General features: G+C 39.1%; 1 protein-coding gene across 1 annotated transcript in view; it reads right to left on the minus strand.

The window, feature by feature from the left end:
* The window catches only part of CROT (carnitine O-octanoyltransferase), a 46,172-nt gene extending 43,444 nt beyond the window's left edge, over positions 1-2,728 (minus strand). Inside the window, exon 1 of the mRNA XM_032876105.1 lies at positions 2,655-2,728. The gene's annotated coding sequence lies outside the window, so the exon portion shown is untranslated. The remainder of the gene's footprint in view (positions 1-2,654) is intronic.
* Positions 2,729-25,170: the final 22,442 nt, after the last annotated feature.

Raw genomic sequence — 25,170 nt, forward strand, 5'->3', positions numbered from 1 at the left:
TCTTATATATGCTAGTAAAGTTCACTAAATCATGATTCAGGGATCACAGTATATCCAGAATTTGGTCCTAGTCCTTAAGGAATTCATAAACTTGTCAGAGAAAATCAATTGGGAAAAAAAAAAAAAAGTACAGACTCCAATTGCTGGAATTCAAGGAGTCATCAGTAGAACTAGTATAATTTTGATTTATTGAGCACCCACTAGTTGCCAAGTAGTAAATCAGGTGTGATAGAAGATAAATATCTAATCTTCCTAGTATCTCTGCCTTTTGGCATTCCCCTCCATTTTATGTATAAAGAAACCAAAACCCACATCTCTTTCATTAAAATCTTTGCCCTACATTAAAGCTAACTGAGATTGTGAGCAAACTCCCTGTAGGTCTAAATGGGTAGGTAGAATTCAGATGTGTAGCAAAGTATGATGAGTGGAAAGAAAGAAGTCTCTAGAGTAAAGTATGAAGAGCAGCATAAGACTCAACCAGCTGTAGAATATCACAGAATACATAAATCATAACAAGTTCCTGTAGCCTACTTATGCAGATGGTTTGAGGTCTACACAAACAGCTTCAAGTATCCCAAAGCAATCTTAAACATTTATCACAAATTTATTAATTTTCCTCAAAGAACTCAAACTAACCCAAAATGTGAATGTATACAAATGTTAAATGGAAAATGAGATTTCTCAAAGAAGCCTTTAAAAAATAAGTTCTATAATAGCAATTGAGAAATCAAGGATCTTTAACAGGAATTACCTGCCTTTCAAATGCCACTTTTTAAATTACAATAGCAAAGCCATACAAAATATTCCACTCATAGAAGGTTACGGAATAAAACATCATCAAAAGCAAGAGTGTGACAGACTGTTATCAGTCGGTATAAATTTTCGCCTTTTTGTCTTAACAGAATCCTGAGTTCTAAAAGGGTATAAAGCCACACAGCTTTCATTCCTACCATGCCTTGGAGCTCAGTATGACTTTACTTTGTAATGCGTTTCCTCCAGGTCATGCCCCTATTAAGGACTAACTACACTTACTCTCCCTGTGCTTTCTCTCCTCACTGCCTAACAAGTAGGACCAACCAAAGCAGCACCATGGAACGGTTTATGGAAGCCATGTATTGAGGCTGACAGAATCTTCCTACTAGCCCTAGGCTCCTCCCAATAGATGTATGAGAAAACACTTTTATTCATGTCATTGTATTTTGGGCTTTCTTTGTTAGGGTAAAAGAGTGTAACCTACACCACTAAAAGAAAGACATAATCTGAGGCACCTGGGTGGCTCAGTGGTTTAAGCTTCTGCCTTTGGCTCAGGTCATGATCTTAGAGTCCTGGGATGTCGGGCTCTCTGCTCTGTGGGAGCCTGCTTCCCCCTCTCTCTGTCTGCCTCTCTGCCTACTTGTGATATCTCTGTCAAATAAATAAAAATCTTTAAAAAAAAAAAAAAAAAGGATATAATCCAAGAATAAGGTACAACAAAGATCTCATAATTCCTCAGCATCTTCCCATATAGTGACTTTGGCTGCACTTTATTTTGACCACGCATAAATATAAATTTTAGACCAAATGGAAATATAGGTAGATACCAACTCCCTGCTCTCTAGCCATGAGCCCCTGGGCAACTAACTTTAACTGAATTTCCTTATCTGTAAAGAGGATAATCATAATAAGAAAAAGATGTTATTAGGATTATTTTTAAATGCCTACAAAAAAAATTTAAAAAAAATAGCGTAATCTAGTTGAGACAACCAAACTATGCTAGGCAAAATTTCTAGGAATGGCTCCCACGATTCCACCCTTATACTCCCCAGAACCTGTGAATTTAGGGAGATCATCACTTCCATGCTTGTGATCATGTAGTCTTACACAGCACAGTTAACCTTAAATAGATTATCCAAGTGGGTCTAATCACTGGAGCCCTCAGGAGCAGAATGCTTTCTCCAGCAGCTGGCTGTAGATGAGTGAGGGAGATTAAAAGCATGAAAAGGACTGAAGGTACTCTCTGGCTATCAAGATACAGGTGGTCTTATGGAACTGAAAAAACCCCCAGCTGGAACCCAGTGAGGAAATGGGAACCTCAGCTGTAAAACTGCATGAAAATGAATCCTGCCAACAACCTTAATTAGCCTAGGCTTCTTTCCCAGAGTCTCCAGTCAAGGGCCAAGAACTACAGAAAACTTTATTTCAGCTTTGTGATATCCTTTGCAGAATATCCAGCTAAACCTACCTGGACCTCCAATCTATAGAAATTGTGAGATAACCAATTTGTGATAGTTTGAACTGTTAAGTATGTGATAAATTGTTGTCAGCAGTAAGAATCTAATACACATACACAGAGAAGATACCCTATTCCTTGTGTACCTCCCTGCTACTTAGTAGACCCTAGGAAACTCATACCGAGACTACCAATCCCATACTAGTCTTAACTCACCAAAAGGTACACTGAAAATATAAACTACCAAATTTTTTTTTCAGGAAGGATTATTCTGAATTCTCTACCACGAAGATTAAATAATTCCAAAAGAACCTACAAACGCCTTAAGAAAATGATGTCCCTGGAATTAATTTACAGTAGGCTTCCTGGAGCAATAAAATGTAAACCATGCAAATAAAATGGTAAACAGAATCAGGAAGGTAAACAAACAAAGAGTGTCACATACCGGTACACTAAGATGAATTGCTTAGGACTGCCAGGAGCCTGATGCACCGATCTTGCTTCGAGAATACAGGGGTTAAACGAACTAGGCTGGTGACTGTGGGAAGGAAAAAATATTTTTATATTAGGGGGATATTTTTAGCAAAAACTGGTGAAAGAACGTGGAAGGCAAAAATTCCGGAAACCGGGAAGCCCCAAGACTTAAACTGTTGGGAATCAGAGCAAACACGCAAAAAAGTTCATCTGCTAAACGCTGGCTCACAAGGACTACAGGATTCACCAGGTTTCCGACAATCACACTCTCTTTCATTACACAGAGTGCCTCCCGGTGCCGGGTCTCAGGGGAAGGAGTTCAAAGCTCGACTGGAGAGAACAGAGGGCGCAGGGTGCGACGAGGGTTCAGCGTCCTCCCACCCCACCAAGAGCATCTCTGCACACTCAGAGGCCAAGTGAGAGAAAGCGAGTTAGCAGCACTGTGGACAGCCCCACGACCCCACCTCAGGGCTAAGTTTCCGACCCCCATAAGCAAGATAGATAGATGCCGGCCAACACGACGCTCCCGCTGAGTCCCGGCACTTCCGCCGTTCTACTTTTATTCAGCTCTCTTCGAAGCAACCTAACTTTCCCTCACGATCCCCAGGGGCTGGGGGAGGGAGAGAGCGCTGTTCCGTTGAGCCTGCAGATCTCACCGCTTGCGCTTCGCCTACTGCGCCGCAGCAGCCACTGCCCGCTCCTCCGCCGCCGCTGAGGAGAGGGAATTCGACGGAAAGCCGCGAGGGTCCCGCCCCGCGGTCACCGGGGAACGAGGATTGGATGGAAAGCCGCGAGGGTCCCGCCCCTCGGTCACCGGGGAACGAGGATTGGATGGAAAGCCGCGAGGGTCCCGCCCCGTGCTCGAAGCAGGGGACGAGCCGGGCCTGCGCTCGGGTAGGACCCAGCCCCGCTTCCCGCGGGCGTGTTCCTCATAGAGGTCTGTCCTAGACTGCCCCGACGTGGGAGGAACGGCCCAAGCCCTGCGGCATAGCAGTTAACCACTTGGTGCAGGTGGAGCACAATGTCGGGTCAGGAGGCTCGGGTCCGGTAGTGCTCCATCCACGCAGGTACCCTTAATCCTCTGGGACCGATTCGGGAACTAGTGGCTTAGACTCTTTTTCACCCACTTTGTGCAAGACTCGGCGCCCTGTTGCCCTTCCTCTTCTAGCCCCAGCTCCGGCTTACCAGCCGCTCCTCCTCCTTACCAGTGAGACTCTTTTTGCAACCGGCAAGCAAGAAGTTATACCAATGCCTCTGAAAGGGATCCTGTTCTCTGGCAAGAGAGCAGTGACCGCAGAGATCTCTACTTTCTTTCCCTTTATCCAACTGAGACTGAAGTTAGCCCAACGTAGATAATGGCCGGAACACTCCGCAGCATCCCTACCTTCCCTACCGTTCTGCCCTTCTTCCTGGTCCCAGGGTCCGTGAAGCCCCAAGGGATGCTCACAGTACAAGCTTGGGCCTGATCTGATGTCTTTTCCTATTGTGCCCCCAAAATGGGAGTTTTTAACCAAAGTGGAGCTCGACAAGTTCAAGAGGATCATGATGTAATTAACTTAGTTTCACAGGCTAGTCCATTATACATTTAACTTTTGAAACAAAAGATACTGTTTCAGTTTTCGTTTTAAATACATTGTTCCTCTTTGGGGGAAGAAAAGACCAAGAGTTTGCACTGGCTCTGAACCAGATATCAATGATAAAGAACCGGATTTCAGATAAACATGTCATTGCATTAAACAAGTCAAACCAGTCATTTATCTGTCTTTCCTAAATCCCTTCTAGTTAAATCTGACCTGAACGGAATTGAAGCCAGGTATAAGTGGATATTCACTTAGTGGGAATAGTCATTAAGTTTTCTATGGAACAATTAACGTGTTTAATTACAGTGCAGCTCCAACCCATGCTGGAAGTATTGCATAATATATGACCGCACACCTTTCTAATAAAAGTTCTGAATTCTGACAAGTACAAGGCCAAAAAGGCTTCAGATACGGAATTGTAAATTGCTTGTAGTAGTTATCTCCGAAGCTGTGATAAGAACATTTCTCAAAGTATGTAAATGTTGTGTTCTGGATAATGTTAAAATTGGCTTACAAGGTAGTATTCTTAAACAGAGTAATTTTTTAAAAACTGCTCAAAAGCCTTCATTCTACTTTTTGCTTCTTCCTAATGAGTTTTGGCACCTGTTAAAAAGTTTGTGCATGTTTAATGGCTGTTGGTGGCATAGAACTTACCTTTGCTGTCTTTCTCCTACTCCTGATATGGATTTAAAGGGAAGCAAATTATTTCTGAAAAGATTCCTGTATTCTTGGAAGGGGGAAAAATGTGGACTGAATGAAAAGGACAGGAACAGAGACTTGAGTGTGCAGGGCAAAAACAATGTAATCTTTTAAAATATGTTACATTGGTACGTGCATGTACCCATAAACCTAAAAAAGCATGTAAGTGATTTTTTCTTCAAAAATGCATAATATGGGGCGCCTGGGTGGCTCAGTGAGTTAAAGCCTCAGCCTTCGGCTCAGGTCATGATCCCAGGGTCCTGCAATGGAGCCCCACATCAGGCTCCCTGCTCAGCGGGGAGTCTGCTTCCTCCTCTTTCTCTCTCTGCCTACCTCTCTGCCTACTTGTGATCTCTGTCGGTCAAATAAATAAATAAAATCTTTTAAAAAAAAAAAAGGAGTTTCTATTTAAAAATGCATAATATATATTTTTAATGGCAGATTCCAAATTATGTTCTGTTCAGGTTAAATTTGAACTACCTTGCACTTCCTAGGATGATGTGGGTGATACTGGCTAATAAGGAAGATGTTTCAGGCACATGAAGTACACTGATAACAAGAAGCTGTCCCAAGATTAAGAATCAATTGTGAATCAAAATATTTTTCTGGAGAAACACTTTAAGTACAACAAGTGATGATAATAAGTTTTCTAAGTTGCCATAAAAGAGCTTTCGTTTTTAGTCCTACATAGCTCTTTCTCACTATACTACAAATAGAAAAAGCCCTTATGGACAAGTCTAGATGAGTTCCGTAATAAAAATACAAAACTACTAGAACTTTGCATTTCCACTGCACATCAAACTTCCTGCTAAAACTTGTAACTCTAATGAGATACGGAAACAGAAGGGACTCCATATTAGAAAGCTCCAGCCCTGGTATTTTTCTGCTAGGCCCCATTTACTCATATTCTGTATTTCATCTTGCATCTGAGTAAACCAAAGAAGCTATGTTCCCACTCTAGGGGGGAAGCAAGACAGTTGATCATTCTCTGAGTTTTGTCCTAGGTCCCCACACACCTGAGAACATCTTAAGAACAAATCACAGTGGACACTGGGGCCAGTAGCCCCTTCAGTGATTTATGGAATTATACCTGTTCACCAGACACTCACCTTCATTGAGACCCTAATCTGGATTCCTTTTTTTTTTCTTTTGATGGTTTTATTGTTTTATTAATACAAATATGATGTGCACATAAGCTGTCTGTCTATTCATTTTCCTTGCTGCACAACCTGGCCTTGAGATTGGTGGCTGTGGCAGCCAGCCCGGCTGCTCTTTCTAAATGGCTTTGCAGTTCTTGGAGGAGACATACTGAGCAATCTCTGCACACTAAGACTTTTTGCACATCAGCAGCACTTCAAGCTCCTTGACATTGTGGACTAGGAACTTCTAGAAGCCACTGGGTGACGTGTGCTGTGTTTTCTTCTTGCTCCTGTAGTCACTGTTGAGTTTCAAGATCTGGCCCTTGAGTCTTCTATGCACTCTATCGTCAGTGCCTCTGGGTCTCTGCCAGTTATGCTTAATTTCAACATATTGGTCTGACTGCTGCTGGCTGAACTTCTAGGTCCTCTATTTAATGAATTTGGCCTTCACCAGAGGTCTGGGGGCAGCCACAATGCCCAGTAAGAGATGGCTACCACGTCCACAGGCAGTGCTGGGGAAGAGAGACTAACCTGGATTTTCAAAGGAACCCATACCTTGGAACCCTTTCCAGTATAAATCCTAATCTCAAGCAATGGAGAAATTCACCCTGAGCCTCCCAGGCACTCCATCTGCTATGCTATATGTTATCACTTACGCTATTCATTAAACTCTGCTCTCACATCTTCCTGGCTTGTGTTTGATTTCTATCCTGCATGAAGCCAAGGGCCCTCTTGGCTTTTCCTGTGGGACCCCATTTGTGTTCTCAGACATGGCTTGCCTAGATCACTAAGAAGTAATGAAGCAATATATAAATAGCTCTAATCTAATGCGATAGATCTTTACTTTCATTCCAATGTGTAAAATGAACATATTGAAGAAATAATTATGTGATCCCTTCTTATTTTTAATGGGGAGGACAGTAAAAAGGTGGTCATTTTGGGAAGCAGCCAACAACAAACTAAGGCACGCTGAATGCAAAGAGACCAACCAGAGACTAAAAATTAACTCCACTACCAACAACAGAAGTACACACAAGGAGCCTCTTTTTAGCAGTGATGATTGTTTCAGGATTGCCTTTGGTGATATTTACTGTATATAAAAATTTACCACCAAAATCCTGGCAAAGAGTTAAGGTAACTATGATGTTCTTATATCTGATATAAAAATCCTTATTACTAAACAGAACATGACATTTTTAAAAAAGTAAGAGCCTAATCAAGATATAATTTGCATACCACAATTTGCCCATTTGTAGTATATAAATCAATGGCTTTTACTATGTTTGCAGGGTTATGCAGTTACCGTAATCTAATTTTAGAATTTTTTTTTATCACCTCCAAAAGAGCACATCGTACTCATTAGCAATCATTCCTCACCAACCCCTCATTCCTACCTCCCCAGCCATATGCAACCATTAATCTATTTTCTGTCTCTCTAGATTTGCCTATTCTAGACACTTCCTATGATTAGGATCATAAAATAGATCTTTTTGACCAGCTTCTCTCACTGAGCATCATGTTTTCCACATTTATCCATGTTGTAGCATATACATGCACTTCATTTCTCTTTATGGCTGAATGATACCACATTGTATGGATAAACCACACTTTATCAGTTTATCAGTTGATAGGTATTTGGATTGTTTCTGTCTCTTGGTTATTAAAATAATGCTGCTATAAATGTTCATGTACAAGTTTTTGTGTGAACATATGTTTTCATACCTAGGAGCAGAATTGTTGGGTCATATGCTAACTCGATGTTTAACATTTTTAGAAACTGCCACACTGATTTCCACCACAGTGACCGCACCATTTTACATTCTCAGCAATAATGAATAAAGATTCCAATTTCTCCACACCTTAAAAACAATAACAATGTAAGAGTAACTTTTGTTGTTGTATGTCCTTTTGATTATAGCCATCCTAGATGGGAAGTGTTAGCTCATTGTGTGTGTGTGTGTATGTTTTATTTTGTTTTGTTTTGCTTTTTTAAAGATTTTATTTATTTATTTGACAGACAGAGATCACAAGTAGGCAGAGAGGCAGGCAGAGAGAGAGAAGGAAGCAGGCTCCCTGCTGAGCAGAGAGCCCAATGCGGGGCTCGATCCCAGGATCCTGGGATTATGACCTGAGGCGAAGGCAGAGGCTTTAACCCACTGAGCCACCCAGGTGCCCCGTGTGTGTTTTTTTTTTTTTCAGATTTGACACAGAGTTCAAGAGCACAAGCACGGGAGGTGGCCGGCAATGGGAAAGGGAGAAGCAGGCTCTCCACTGAGCACAGAGACCAACAGGGGGCTCAAACCTAGGATCCTGGGATCATGACCTGAGTGGAAGGCAGACAGCAGATATTCAACCAATTGAACCACCCAGGCACCCCTCATTGTGGCTTTAATTTGCATTTCTGTGAAGACTAATGATGTTGAGCATCTTTTCCTGTGCTTATGGACCAGTTGTGTATCTTTGGAGAAATAGCTATTCAGATTTTTTACCCATTTTCTTTAAAATGGTTTATTTGTCTCTTTGTTGTTGAATTTTAAGAGCTCTTTATATATTCTGGATACAAATCTTATCAGATAAATGATTTGCAAATATTTTTCTCCCCTCCTGCGGACTGTCCTTACACTTTCTTGATAGTGTCCTTTGAAGCACAAAATGTTTTTAATTTTAATGATGTCCTAATCAGTTTTCTCTTTTATCATTTATAATTTTGATGGTATAGCTAAGAAGTCATTACCTAAGATCATAAAGACATACTCTGGTGTTTTCTTCTAAGAGTTTTATCATTTTGGCTCTTATACTTATGCCTATGATCCATTTTAAGTTACTTTTCTTGCGTGCTGTGAAGAGGTCCAATTCACTCTTATACATGTGGAAATCCAGTTGTCCCAGAATCGTTTGTTGAAATATTCTTTCCTTGTAAAACTGGCTTGACTCCTTTGTCAAAAGTCAATGGAGTATAAGTTTAGGGCTTATTTCTGCACTCTCAACTCTCTCTGGCTCATCTATATGTCTGTTCTTTGCCAGTACCACACTGTCTTGATTATTAGAGTTAAATTTTAAAAAATAAAAGAATTCTCGACTTTGTGGGTCTTTTTTCAAGATTGGTTTGAGTATTTGAGATTTCCTGTGTTTCTGGGGACAGATCATTTTGCAAGATAGCTAGGGACACCAGAATATACACCAGATTTGACTTAGTATATATATTGACTTTTCATCTAGATTATGCTTCTGAGAAACCAACCTAATCTAGTTAATACACTGAAAATATCAATATTCTTGGTTCTTTCCAGTATCATGCAGCTCTATCTTCATTTACACAGTTGTTACAAAGAAAAAGTTATTACAAATGTGAAGTTTAATGTGAATATTTATTAATAACACTGGGTTTATAATCTACATATGGCATAATATTCATGTATCTAGGTATCTAGGGGATCTTTCCCCAGATCAAAAAATAAGAGAAACAAGAGAGATAAGATGATAGAAATAATGTATCCTCAAAAGGAAATATCCTCAAAAGGAAACCAGTCTTAGTCCATTTAGTTGTTTTGTTTTGTTTTTTTTAAGATTTTATTTGTTTACTTGACACAGAGAGAGAGACAGAAAGACAGAGACAGAGAGAGCACAAGCAGGAGGAGCAGGGGAGGGAAAAACAGGCTCCCCACTAAGCAGGGAGCTCAATGCAGGGCTTGATCCCATGACCTGAGAAGAAGGCAGATGCTTAACCAACTGAGCCACCCAGGCACCCCTCCATTTAGTTTTTAAATGAATATAGTTTACCAAAAAAGTGCTATGGTCAGTCCTCTAGAAAAACATCAGTAAGGACTGATCAGCAGGCCATAGGCTACAAGGCAACTAGTATTATCAAGAATCTAACTTTGAAAGTCATTTGAATAAATGGTTACTGTGAAATTGTGCGTGATCTACCTGATTATATTTCATCATGTTTACTCACATTTGAACCTGAACTTGTTTTAGTTTTAGGAATATTTTTCCATTTTTAGTTGTGTTTTTATAATTAACAATATGAAATGTTCTACTGACACATAAAAATTAAGTGCTTAGAGGAAAATGTCAGATTTTGAGAGTGACTTTTGTTACCTTTTTGTAATACACTGAATATTTTGCCTTTTTAAATTTATATTCCAAATTAGTTTATACCTCATATTTTGATACATACCTTATAATATACTTTGCCTATTAAAACACATGTATATTTTCTTTGTAGTATATTGAAGGCCTTGCATTATTTAAAATAATTCTGGGGGTGCCTGGGTGGCTCAGTTGGTTCAGTGGCTGCCTTTGGCTCAGGTCATGATCCCAGGGTCCTGGGATTGAGCTCTGCATCTGGCTCCCTGCCCGGTGGAGAGCCTGCTTCTCCCTCTCCCTGTTGCTCTGCCTACTTGCGCACGCTCTCTCTCTCTCTGTCAAATAAATAAACAATCTTAAAAAAATAAAATAATTCTGGGTACTTAACCATCAGTCTGCATGGGTTTTTTGTTTTTTTTTTTTCTTTCCTGCAGTTGTTAGAAAGGATACCATACACCAGACAGAGGGATCTTCATTAAGGGTTTGTACAGAAGGGAAGGTGTCATGTTATTCTGTTTTTTCATTACAGTACCTTTACTAATTTGCACCACCTCTGAACTCCCATTTTTTTTTGTTTTGTTTTGTTTGTTTGCTTGCTTGCTTTTTGTCTGTCATGCTTGTGACTAAATGCTAACACTTAAAATTCCAAGTACTTTTTGAAAGTTTTATAATAAGGATTTTTGTGTCAGCCATGAGATGAGGTGAAGTCACCTGTTATGTCACACTTCCTTGTAATTATGGAACTTTAAAAAATGGGAATCACAAATAATTGGAATTTACATTTAGTATATGCTGAGATAATTGATATTTATAAAGATCTGAAATGTTGCATAATCTCAAGTACCCTCTGAATTGCCAAAGAGATTTGAAATTATGTTCTATATACTCAGGATGAAGCATCAGTTATTATACTTTTATTCTTGACAATCCTTATACTACTAAGCAGGGGCAAACAAAGCATGGTATGATGTTTGTACTACCATCTTTAATATCAAGAAGCTGAAGGAAGATTTCCATTTCTGCTCCAAATATCAAACTCACCTTTCCCCCAGAACAGCATCCTTTTGCCACTGCGTCAAGTTTATCTAAACATATTAACATTTAAGTGACTTGAGATATACGTGGCATACAAATAAGATCTCTGTTGTGGTGAAATTAATTAAATGCAAATCCCTTTCCTAATTCCCTTTCCAGTTACTGGTTACTTTTCAAACACAAGCTCATAAGGTTACTATACTTCTTTGAAGAAGCAATTTCATTTTTTATTAGAGCCGAGGGGAACCATGTGTTCCTTATTGAAACTTCTAGCAACTACTGATTTCTCCTGTACTGACAGTGCCTGTCTAACTTTACTTGAGTTCTATACATTCAGTATCTTTAAAATGTCCCATCTCTTGGGGCACCTGCATGGCTCAATCGGTTAAGCTGCTGCCTTCAGCTCAGGTCATGATCTCAGAGTCCCAGGATAGAGCCAAGCCTCACATCACTTCTGTGTTGGGCTCCCTGTGTAGTGGGGAACATGCCTCTCCCTCTCCCTTTGCCTCTCCCCCTGCTTGTGTGCTCTCTCCCTCTCTCTCTCTCAAATAAATTAATAAATTCTTTAAAATAATAAAACGTCTCATCTCAGCTAGTACATTTGTGCTTTCCCTTTCTCTGAATTCATGGAACCTCTAGAACAATCTTTGTCTTTTTCATTTTTATGTCTGTCTTGTTAAACCTCTGGGTCATATCACTGCATGTGAACCTAAGCTCACAGGACACATGTGATTTATAACCAGGCTCTCCAACTTGGCTCAAAGGCACAATGCTGATTTTGAGGGCTCTTGAAATACTCAGAAGCCTTGTTCAGTAAATATTTGGGTGACAAATCTGGAGCTCAAGAGAAAGATCATATGAGGCTTCAAAAAATATATATAACTATCCTATGAAATTTCAGGAGAGAAAGAAGGAGTAGTGAGCTACTTTAAGAGAGAACTTCAGCGGGGTGCCTGGGTGGCTCAGTGGGTTAAAACCTCTGCCTTCAGCTCGGGTCATGATCCCAGGGTCCTGGGATTGAGCCCCGCATTGGGCTCTCTGCGCGGCGGGGAGCCTGCTTCCTCCTCTCTCTCTGCCTGCCTCTCTGACTACTTGTGATCTCTGTCTGTCAAATAAATAAATAAAATCTTTTAAAAAAAAAAAAAGAAAAAGAAAAGAGAGAACTTCAGCATTTACAGCTCTCCCTGTATCTCCTTAGTCTGTATCTTGGGTTCTTCTCTGTGGTAACTCTTACTATCCATTAAAGTGCTGAATTCCCCACCTAAATTGAGGCATTTCCTTTTTTAGTTCAACAAAGACAAACTTAAATTTTCAAAAGGAATACAAACAGGAATTTTAAGACAAAGAGTATAGAAATGACAATACAGAACACAAACTTATCCTAGCAACTAAAATCTAGCTATAAAGTGGCTTGGCTGGTACTACCTGGTAGCTGTCTCAGCATATTCTGAAGCAGTAATTTTCAAGATGGGGTGATTTTGCCCCCCAAAATTTTTTTTGGAAATACTTCCGCTGATCACAACTGTAAGTGGGGATGTTATTGACATTCAGTGGGAGAGACCAAATATGCTGCTAAAAACCCCACCAAAATAATTATCTGACCCCAAATGTCAATACTGCTGAGATTAAGAAACCCTGGTCTAAGTAAATATGTGGCAAGAAGTAGGTTCAACCACGGCATTTGGCCTTGGAACCAAAATGGGCTGGAACTCGTACATACTGAGAGCTCTGCCAAAGCCAGGATAGATCTCCAAATCTTTTCCAATGCCATGTAACCAGTATCTTTTCAGTCTAACAACCAAATTCTTGTTTCCTGTCAGTGGGAATTCCAAATCTGATACTTTGTTTGTGGAGGAAAAATAAAACCGTCTACATAGCCAATGATTAAAACTTTACGATTTTAGGGAGCTGGCTTTCCCTACACCCCTAGTTCTCTTTGATTACTTAGGTGCCCTAAGAAAAAAACATGACAGACTTCCGTCAGTAGTTTTTAAGAAGCAATAATGTAAAAGTTCCCTTCAAGAGGTCAAACCAGTCTTTATTTTAGCATCTACAGAATGTGTAAAACTCTGCGGGGAAATATAGATGAATTTTTTTAAAGCCTCATCTTCACTAGTTTTATGTCAGTGGTTGGCAAAATCATCTTTTTTGGAAGCCCTCTCAAAGAGCAACCACATCAAATTGAAATATGCTATAAACATGTTAAGAACGTAGTTCGTTACATCACTTACAGTATCTCCTATTATGTCCCACATTAAAACTTCCTTATAGGTTTGAGTTCAGGGAAAGTTTTGGTATGGTTCCTCCTTTCTGATGATGGAATTTAAATAACTTACTAGGTTTCCTTTAAGCTATAGTTAGCAGGAAACTCAGCAAAATTTTGATCACATGGTGTCCTTTGTCCTACGTAAATATTTTTTTTTTACCTTTTTGGTTGAAAGCACAAATCCTGTGTAATAAGAGAGAGGGGTGGGAAAGGAAAAACCAAGAGGGAGAAAAAAGTGTTTATAGTTAAAGAGTTCAGAAACAAATGTCCATGTGTAAATAATTGGAGAACATGATGTATCTTTTAAAAATTGAGTGCCAGGGGGTGTTGTACAGGTCATAAATACTAATACCATAGCATTTTGAAACATGGGTGAGCTTATAATGAGCTCTAACTCAGACAAAACTTGGGATAGATGGATCACAAAGGAAAAGTATCAATTGGTGAGTAGGAAAGCTTTTTTTCTGAAAGTGATCACAGTAAATTATTTGACACGTGTTAAGGATGTTGAGGCAGCCAGCAGTGTTCAAAGATTCACATTGGGTATCCAGAAAGAGAGAGAGAGAGAGATGGTGCTAATTGATGAAGAGCATTGAATTCTACAAAGGAAAAAGATGCAAAATTTGAAAACTGGAACTGCAACCTTCTGTCTTAAAAATAAGAGACAGACACCCCAGCGGATCAATTTCCATCTCTACTGTCACTGGTCTAGAATGTGGATTCCCTTACTCTGTGCTATATCCCAATGCCTTTCAAGATCTCTCTTGGCAGTAGAAAGCCACTGTAAGCTTATATGCTAGAAAGTGTTTTAGAAAGTGTAGCAAAGTGAGTGATAAGCTGTGAAAAGAGAGAACCAAAAAAGAGGCTTTCATTTTCTTTTTTGTTTTTTTTTAAGATTGTATTTATTTATTTGACAGACAGAGATCACAAGTAGGCAGAGAGGCAGGCAGAGAGAGAGGAGGAAGCAGGCTCCCCGCTGAACAGAGAGCCCGATGCGGGGCTCAATCCCAGGACTCTGGAATCATAATCTGAGCCGAAGGCAGAGGTTTTAACCCACTGAGCCACCCAGGCGTCCCGAGGCTTTCATTTTCAAGAAGGAATTTATTACCGAAGGATAAGAGAGAGGAGTGGGGGGAGATTGTTGCTTAAGAAGCACTCCCAGTGCCCACCGTTAGGTCCGTAATCAAAGGAGCGAGACTGATACAAAGCAAAGGTCAAGCAAACTTTATTTCGCACCAAGCATCGAGAATCAAACCGACTGGTCGGGGCCGCCTCTTACAGAGAGGGCGACCACCCCCAGCCTCACAGACTAACTTTTATAGAGCAAAAGCCATGTGATTGAGGCTGGCCACACAGAGGTGGCCAATGAGATTGCAACACATAGAAAAAGCTGCAGTCATACTATGTCACACACGGGTGGCCAATTGAATTACAATTCACCCCATAGTAGCTATTTGAAATAGCCTCAACAATACTCATCATCAGGGAAATGCAAATCCAAAGTACAATGAGATATCATCTCACACTGATCAGAATGGCTAGAATCAGAAGACAAGATAAGTGTTGGTGAGGATGTGAAGAAAAAGAAATTCTCCTACACTGTTGGTGGGAATGTGAACTGGGATAACCACTGTGGAAAAGAAGATGGAGGTTTCTCAAAAAATTAATAGAATACCATATGACCCATTAATTTGACTGCTGAGTATTGACCCAAAGGAAACATACAAACAAAAAACACCAATTCAAAAAAGATATGTACACCCCTATGTTTATTGCAACATTGTTTATAATAGGCAAGATATAGAAGCAACCTAAGTGTCCATCATCTATATCATCTATAAAGAAGATAAATATATACATACACACATGCCCCCCCACACACAGGAATATTACTCAGCCATAAAAAAGAATGAGATTTTTGCCACTTGCAACAATATGGTTGGACCTAAAGGGGATGAAAAGTACAGCATAGGGAATAGAGTCAGTGATATTGTAATAAGTATTGTATGGTGACAGCTGGTAGCAACTCTTGGGGTAAGCACAGTATAACACGTAGACATGCTGACTCACTATGTTGCACACCTGAAATTAACATAATACTGTGTGTCAACCGCACTTCAATGAAAAAAAAAAAAAGAGTGGAGGAGGACAAAAAGAAATGACCTGCTTTTATATCAGTAAAAATATAGTAGTTTTGGAGCACCAAGATTAAAGATACTTTACTATCTTTTTATAAAGATACTCTGTCATATTAGTGTTTACACGGTAGTGTTTCAACTTTTGCTCAGCATTGTCTTCTTGCTTTACTGGGGCAAGTATCTTTCATGTGTAGTACCAAGAATGCCTGAGGTCCTTCTTGTGTCCATTCCAGGTTCTGAGTCTTATCTTGGTGGACAAAACCATCTAGATTTTAGCGCCATCATTTTTCCAGAAAGATTTTGCTGATGAGAATACAATATTCTCTCTCTCTCTCTCTCTCTCTTTTTTTTTTTAAGATTTCTTTCTTTATCTGAAAGAGAGAGAGCAAGAGAGAGCAAGCAGGGTGGGGTGGGGTGGGGTGGGGAGAGACGGGAAAATGGGGAGAGACGGGAAACAGAGGGAGAGGGATAAGCAGACTCCCTGCTGAGTGAGGGCTCGATCCCACAGCCCTGAGACTGTGATCTGAGCCAAAATCCAGAGTCAACTGCTTCACCAACTAAGCCACCCAGGCACCCTGACAATATGATATATTCTTGAATAAACAATGAACCTTCATAAGCAGATTTCAGAACAGCCTTGAAGAACTTCAAGACTCTATAGCAGGACCACTGTAATCCAGTTTACAGAGTTTTCTGGGACATAAAATGATTACTCTCTGAGCTCCAACGTCCCTACTTACTTTACAGTTCTGAGAAACTCCCAAAGAGCTTTATCAGGTGTCCCAAAGCAAGGTCCGTCATGACCATGTCTCCTGCTGGGCAGAAATCCCACAGGGAACTGGAGTGGTCATAGTATGAGCAGGATTTATAATTCACTACAAGAAACTCGTAGGAGTCCTCAGAACACAACATAGGTTCCAGCATCTCTTGGGGCTGCTATCCACTCTTACACACAAAATCCTGTAGGAAACCTTTCTTTCCTCTCTTGTTTTCTCACGTGTCACTAGCAACCCAGGCTGACGGCACACCTGTGTCCTAGCAAATCTTTTCCACTGCCCATTTCCGAAATCATTGTGAACCCTCCTCAAGTGCAATTTCCCCCCGAATCCCTGCATTCCTGGATCTGCTGGGCAGGGACGGTGAATGTGACTGGCAATTTGATACCCTGTTAACACTGGCTGCGTCATACCGTGGCTTTCTCGTTAGCATTCCAAATATTGTTCTCTCCGCTTCGGTGTGTATCAGGTTCACTTCCTGTTCTTTGTGGTTTCTACAAAGTGACACGTGATTAGCTGAAGATGTAAAAAGCTGTAGAAGTTTTTATCGAGCCCTGCCCCTTGCCTAATATTCTGTTCCATACAAATGGACATCGGGGAGGGTATGCATTGTGGTGACTGTAAGGGCCTATTTAGCCAGAGCAGCTCTATCCTGACCCTGCCCCCACCCCCTTTCAGGGAACTTACTTACAAACAAGTCCCAGAAACCAGTCCCAGGTAATAAAGCCCAAACACAAGGGTTGGTCAGGCCAGGTGGAGGTACCCAATCGGTGGGGGTGCATACTGTCTCCCTAGCTACCAAGGAGTATGGGCCCCGCCGTTTGGGTGCCCTTTGGGCACCAATTCTGACCAAGGTGATAGGCTAGTTCAAATAGCTACTATAGGGTAAACTGTAATTCAATTGCTCACTTATGTGTGACCTAGCAGGACTGTGCAGCTTTCTCTGTGTGTTACAATCTCATTGGTCACCTGCGCGTGGCCAGGCCCAACCACATGACCTTTGCCCTTAAAAGCTAGTCTGTAAAGAAGAGAGATGTTGCCTCTTTGCAAGAGACAGCCCTGGCTGGTCAGTTTGATTCTTGATGCTTGGCGCGAAATAAAGCTTGGCTTGACCTTCGCTTTGTATCAGTCTCGCTCCTTTGACCATGGACTCATTATTGGGGGACCCAACAGTGACTGCTGTGTATTGTGTAAGACTGATAAATCACAGACCTGTACCCCTGAAATAAGTAATACATTATACATTAGTAATAAAAAATAATTAAAAAAAATAAAAGAAAGAAAGAAATCAGTGAGTCAATTCTGTATTTTCCAGCTTTCTGTATCCATGGTTATGACAACTCATATAAGGTGGGAATCCTCAAGCATTTTTTGCTGTATTTTATGGTGAAACATATTTACTGTAAAAAAAATAATCATAGGTTGCCAAGTGTGTAACTTCTACCAAAAAAAAAAAAATGTATTTGAGATTCTGCTTGTATAAATACAAATGCAGAATTTTGTGTGTCTTCATTACGTACACAATTCTGGATTTAATGCTATCCCTTGTATCAATGTTTCCTTTTAAATAAAAATTCACACATAAATCGTGTATCATTTTATTAGACACACTTTGCATGTCTCTAACTCAATGCCAAGGCAAAATGGATGCTGCTTGAATTTTTATATGTGAAAAAAATAAAGGATAAGAGCTATTATCTCTGGCTTATAAAAATAGGAATTGTTTTTATTTCTTTGCACTCTTCTGCATTTTCCAATTGGCCTAACATAAATAATTTGCATATATACTTGTATGCATGCATACATACCTATATATTGATACATTTATCTATATCCACAGACATGTTTTTATGGGACCTCAGGATATCGTACAGTCCTGTGTCCTGCCATCGAAATATTATGTGCCATTATCCTTAAAAAAGGTCAATCATCAGAAGCTTAGAAATATTAAGTGGCTTACTGAGAATTATAGAAGCAGGAAGTAATGGAGGAGGGACCAGAATCAAGATGTTTCTGGCTTATATTTTATTTTGTATTTTTCCTGTTAAAATGAACATAACAGGTGGAAGTGTGGAACCACCCTTCCTGTAGCATTATACATATGTGGTACCTGCTCTATATTAAACCTCTGGTATTCTGAAATGTAAGGTGTGCAGTACAGGAGTGTGTGTATGTATGTGTGTATGTGTGTGTGTACCACATCTTCTTTATGCATTCATCAGTTGATGTACACTTTGATTCTTTCCACATCTTGTGTGTGTGTGTGTATGTGTGTGGTCCTTAATCACTTTGAAGATCTTGTCCCTTTTTAAAATCTAAGAGTGCTTTATACAGTAATATGCATATATTAGGTTCTCAACAATAATGTCTTAAAGAAAATATAACAGAACATTAACGATGGTTGCTTTTGGGTTGTGAGTAAATGTTTTCCTTCTCATTTATATTTTTCCATGTTTTTCTTATTTTCCATAATGACTACTGCGTAGCTTACCATTAATCAAGACTGATTTTTTTTTTTTTTGTAAGAAGACAATTGATATCCTTGAGTTCATGTTTTATTCCTTAAATAGGGAGGAAGTTTTGTTTTACTCAGCAAGGACATATATTCATGGTAAATATTTAACACTATAAATGAACTGCTTTTTAAAAACATATTCTGTCATAGGTTCCTTTAATAATCTATTGGAAGTTATGAAAACCTCCCCCCAGAGAAATACAAATACACATATACAAGCAAAATGTAAAAAATTTCTCGAGGTTCACAGATACCTTGAAGTTTGTTCATATATACTCTCTCAGCCTTGTTCAAAGAATGAGTTACAATTTTCATCAGAACACCTGGGATGCTTGGAGGAACCTGGGCTCAGTTGGTTAAGCAACCAACTCTTGGTTTCCACTCAGGTCATAATCTCAGGGTCATGAGATTGCGCCCCATGTTAGGCTTCACACTGGGTGAGGACTCTGCTTAAGATCCTCTTGGGGCAGGTGGGTGGCTCAGTCAGTTAAGTGTCTGCCTTCAGCTCAGGTCAAGATCCCAAGGTCCTGGGTTTGAGCCCCGCTCGGTCTCTCTGCTCAGTGGAGAGCCTGCGTCTCCCCTTCCCATTGCCTGCCACTTCCCCTGCTTGTGCTCTCTCTGTCAAATAAATAAAATCTTAAAAAGAAAAAAAAAAGATTCTCTCTCTCCTTCTCTCTCTGTCCCTCCCTCACGCGCCCGCTATATCATCTCCCTCCTGTGTATTGGCTCTTCTTTCTTCCACAATCTCAAATTCTTCCTTTTCAATCACAAGAAATGATTAACTTCATCTTCTGTATGATTCTTGTGGAATCTAGGATGATTTAATCAGGACCGCCCTAGGCAATCCAGGCTACAACTATGCTGAACCCCTGCCTTGAGTCAGGCATTGTAATGGAAAGTGAGAGGATTACAAAGATGGGGGGGGGGAATCCAGTTTGTTTCTACTGAATCCACACTAGCACCTCCCTCATGATCCTTCTTCAGCCTTACTTCTTTCTGTTCTGCATATAGCTTTCATCAGGTTTTCTGTGAATGCGTTCCTGATTTCTGTGCTGAACACATAAAAAAAGAAAAAATACAATCAAGTGAATAGAAATCTAGAAAATGTCTTGGTGGTGGAGAATGTAAGCACATTTCTCTAACCCTTGGAGGGGAAAAAAGAAGAACAGAAATGAAGGGGAGGACTAAAAGAAAAGACCTATTATCAGTTAGCAATGCTTAGATTTGGGTCATAATATATCATCTATTTTATATGTTCCTGGGTTTGGTTTGCCAACACATTGTCTAGGATTTTTCCATTTATGTTTATCAGCACATTTGCTTAAATTTTTAAGTTCTAGTAATGTCCTTGTGGGATTTTGATATTAAAGTTCTGCTAGTCTCATAAAATGAGTTACAGTGTTCTTTTTCCATAAAAGTCTGGGTAAAAGAGGTATTATTTTTTTCCTCGAATTTTTCTAGGATTCACCAGAGAAGCCCTCAGGACTGTGGGGTATGTTTTGTTTTGTTTTGGTTTTGTGTTTTTTTGTTTGTTTTGTTTTTACATATTATTGCTTTAGTCTGTAAGTGAGCAGCTTATACAAATTTAAATTAGAATTAAATATTTTTTGTTAAGGTATGACTTAAAAAAAACCTTCAAGTTTGAAATAATTACTTCACATGCAGTTGCAAAAGTAGGATAGAGGGTTCCCACCATACTCTTCCCCTAGATCCCCCAATGATGCCATTTAATATATAGTACATACAAAACCCAGGAAACTGACCTCAGAACAATGTGTGTATATAGTTCTACATTATTTTATCAAGTTTGTGTACATTTTTGTAGCTGTGTATATTTGTGTAACATTTTGTAACTACACATTTTGTAATGAAAGTACAAGGGTTTTCCTACACCAGAGAGAATGCTCTGATGCTAACCTTTTATAATTTTACTTATTCTTCTCTCTCTCACCACCTCAATCCTTGGAAACTGCTAATCTGTTTTCCTTCTCTACAACTTTGTCGTTTCAAGAACATCGTATAAATGGAATCATACTTTCAAGATTGGCTTATTTCACTTGGCAAGATGCTGCTGATACCTTCCCAAGTTGTCGTATGTCCAAAGTCAATTCTTTTTCTAAAAAAAAAATATTTTGTTTAAATTCAATTTCATTCACATGTACTGTATCATTAGTTTCAGAAGTAGAACTGAGTGATTCATCAGTTGCATACAACACCCCGTGGTCACTACTTCAAGTATCCTCCTTAATGCCTGTCACCCAGTTACCCATCCCCCTACCCACCTCCCCTCCAGCAACCCTTAGTTTCTTCCCTATAGTTAAGAGTCTCTTATGGTTTGCCTCCCTCTGTCTTTATCTTATTTTACTTTTCCTTCCCTTCCCCTATGACCCTGTTTTGTTTCTTAAATGCCACATGTGAGTGAAATCATATAGTATTTGTCTTTCTCTGACTGACTGACTTCGCTTAGCATAACACACACTAAGTTCCATCCACCTCTTTGCAAATGGCAAAATCTTTTTGATGACTGAGTAATATTCCATTATATGTATGAATGTATGTGTGTATGTATGTACCACATCTTCTTTATCCATTCATCTGTTGTTGGACATCTAGGCTCTTTCCATCAAGACCGTGTGGTACTGGCACAAAAACAGACACATGGATCAATGAAACAGAATAGAGAACCCAGAAAGTTAATTCCTTTTTATTGCTGAATGGTATTTCAAGTTTCAGATGTACCTGAGTTTGTTTAAACATTCAGTTATTGAGAAACATTTTGGTTGGGTACATTTAAGGATATTACAAATAAAACTGCTATGAACATTTACATGCAAGTTTTTGTGTGAACGTGAGTTTCCATTTCTTGGGGATATATGCCCAGGGGTGCAGTTATCGGGTTGCATATGAAGTACTTGATTTCTCAAGAATTTTCCAAAACTTTTCCAGAGTGGTTGTACCAAATTTACATTGCCACCAGTAATGTATGAGAAGTCCCATTTCTCTACTACCTCACCATTAGTGAGTATTATTAATTTTTTTAAAAATTTTGGCTATTCTAATAGGTGGGTAGTGGCATCTCATCGTGGTTGTGATTTTATGTTTCCTCAATGGTGTAGAAATGCTGAACTTATTTTCATGTGTTTATTGCACAGCTATGTATCCTTTTCAGTGAAATAGTTATTCAAGTACTTTGGCCATTTTCTAACTGGATTGTTTTGAGGTTTTTTTACTGCTGAGTTTGAAGAGTTCTTTATATATTCTAAATATAGTTGGTTGTCAGCTATGTAATTTGCAAAATTTATTTTTTTACCCAGTTTGTACTTATTTTTTCATCCTCTTAACAGTCTTCTCCAGAGAAAAAGTTCCATTTTGATCAAGTTCAATTTATCAAATTTTCCTTTTTTGAATCCTATTTTCATGTCTAAGCATTCTTCACTAAGTCCTAGATCCTGAAGATTTTCTCCTTTTATTTTCTAGAAGTTTTATAGTTTTATATTTTACATTTTAATCTATTATCCATTTTGAATTAATTTTTGAATAAGGTGTGAGATTTGGCCAAGGTTCTTTTCTTTTTTGGCCCATGGACATCCAATCGCTTCAAATATGGGTATATAACACATATGTATATTTAACATTTAAATATATATTTAACGTTTTCTCTTGATGCATTTTTATAAATTTTATGTTATTTGAATGTAGTTGATATGAAATTTGGAAGTTTTGGGTTTGTGAGTGAATGACTAAGGAAGAATTCTTGAGATGTTTTTGGTGCAAAAAAGTGATTTTGTTACAGGATGGGGACAGGGCCAGTGGGCAGAAAGAGCTGCACCTGGAAGCAGTTGGGTGATTGATTATATATTTAGAGTTCTGTGGAGGGAGGAGAGGTAGAGATAACATAGGTTCCTAAGGAATTTCTACATGCCCAAAGCAGATTCTTACAGGAGCTGTAATATTTAGCTGTTGTCAAGATAGGGTTACTTTTAGTCTATAATGAAATACAACATTAAGGCAATAAGGCGGCCATGAACTCCTTGAGGAATGTCACCTCAAGCCTTCACTCTCCTCATCAGTTGACACAATGCTACATTAGTTTCAGGTGAATATCGTAGTGATTTCACAAGTCTGTATGTTATGCTGTGCTTGCCACAAATGTAGCCACCACCTGTCACCATAAAATATAATTATGGTATCATTGATTATCTTCCCTGTGCTCTGCCTTTCAGTCCCATAACTTATTCATTCCGTAACCGGAAGCCATGTCTCCCACTCCCCCTCACCCTCGTTGCCCATCCCCCCACCCTTTTCCCTTCTGGCAACCATCGTCAGTTTGCTCTTACTTAGAGGTCTGTTTGTTAATGAATTTGTTTCTTAAGATTCCACATATGAGTGAAATTATACGGTACTTATCTTTCTCAGTCTGACTTATTTCACTTCGCGGAAGACCGTCTAGGTCCATTCCTGTTGTGACAAAGGACAAGAGCTCAACCTTTTTATGGCTGCTTGATAATCCATTGTGTGGGTAGTGGGTTGGGTGTATATACACACACCACTTCTTTGTCCATTTGCCCTCTAATGATACTTATTCTGTAACTGGAATCATTATCTGACCAAATTAGATATTTTGACAAAGGTACTTGACAACTCTGCTCACATCAGCAAATCTACTCATCTTCCCCACAAGGGGCCATAAAGGTCAAATAGGTCTGTGTAGGCAATTTGAAGATGAACCTATATAGGAATTAATTTTACATGCACTTGAGTTACCAAGAGCAATTTATGTACCTATCTTAAATTATTTTATAAAATCAAAAATTACTCACTTGGATTAAATTAGTTCCAAGTCACACAGTTTGTATCAATGTCAAAGATCAAAATTCAAGAATATCCAAGTTCCAGAGAGAATGTTTTGAAATAGAAGGGAAACCTTTGGTTATTTTCCACATCTTTTGCCACAGAAACAAAAACAAAAAAAAGGAAAAAAGTAACACAGGAGTTATTACCACTGAAAAGAACAAACGTGCCCTTTGATATTACCAATATTGTAGATTCCCAAAGGAACTGATGGAAATTCCACTGTACGTGTATTAATTTTCTGAAAAGTGGCTTGGCAGTTCCTCAAAATGTTAAACATAGATTTACCATATGACCCAGCAATTCCAATTCTGGTTATATACTCCAATAAACTGAGAACAGATACTCAAAGAAATGGCTGCACACATATGTTCGCTGCTGCATTTTTCACAGAACTGAAAAGGAGGAAACAAACCAAATGTCTGTGAACAGATGAATGGTAAACAAACTGTGTTAGTGTCTGGGTAGCTCAGTTGGTTAAGCGTCTACCTTCAGTTCAGGTCATGGTCCCAGAGTCCTGGGGTGGAGTCCAGCATAGGGCTCCCTGCTCAGAGGGGAGTCTGCTTCTCTCTCTCCCTCTGCCACTTCTCCCTGCTCGTGCTCTCTCTTTCTCTCTCGCTCTCTGTCAAATAAATAACTAAATAAAATCTTTGAAACAAAACAAAAACAAATTGTAGTATACCCATGCAATGAAATAATGTACAACCATGATAAGGAAAAAAGTACTGATATATAACAGAACATGGATGAACCTTGGAAACATTACACTCAATGAAAAAAACAAAAAAAGTCACTTAAGTAAGATTCTATTTATATAATTCCAAAAATATTCCATTTTTAGAATAGGTGAATCCATAAGGACAGAAAGTAGATTTGTCATTACCAGAGGCTAGAATGGTGAGCCACTGCTAATTGGTTTGGGGCTTCTTTCTGGAGTCATAAAAATGTCCTGGAATTAGACAGTGGCGATAGTCGTACAACTTTGTGAATATATTTCCTAGACTACTGAATTGCGTAATCAAGAGAATAAATTTTTATGTGAATTTTGTCTCCACTTATTAACTTAAAAATGATTATTAAATATGACCACCTATGTAATTTGTTTCTTTTCCTTACAACATTCTTAGTTTTGCGTCCTAAAAGTACATGGTAAAAAGAACGAAAATTTAAATTGGCTGATAATCAAACCCCATTTATAAACAATCTGATTTGTAAAAGGATGCAATTTCAACAGCAAATTCCTCTTTCACTGAGAAAAGGAAAAACTTTAGGATAGTAAATAAACAGGGGGTTCACGAAATAGGAAAGAAGCAACTTATATCTGTTAAAGAAAAATAATATGATAATTTTTAGAGATTTTGAATGTAAAAGGAACACTTGAAACCAGAGATGTTATTTA

This window comes from Lontra canadensis, unplaced genomic scaffold, assembly GCF_010015895.1.
Source record: "Lontra canadensis isolate GAN:19392208 unplaced genomic scaffold, GSC_riverotter_1.0 scaffold2, whole genome shotgun sequence".
Lineage (NCBI taxonomy): Eukaryota > Metazoa > Chordata > Mammalia > Carnivora > Mustelidae > Lontra > Lontra canadensis.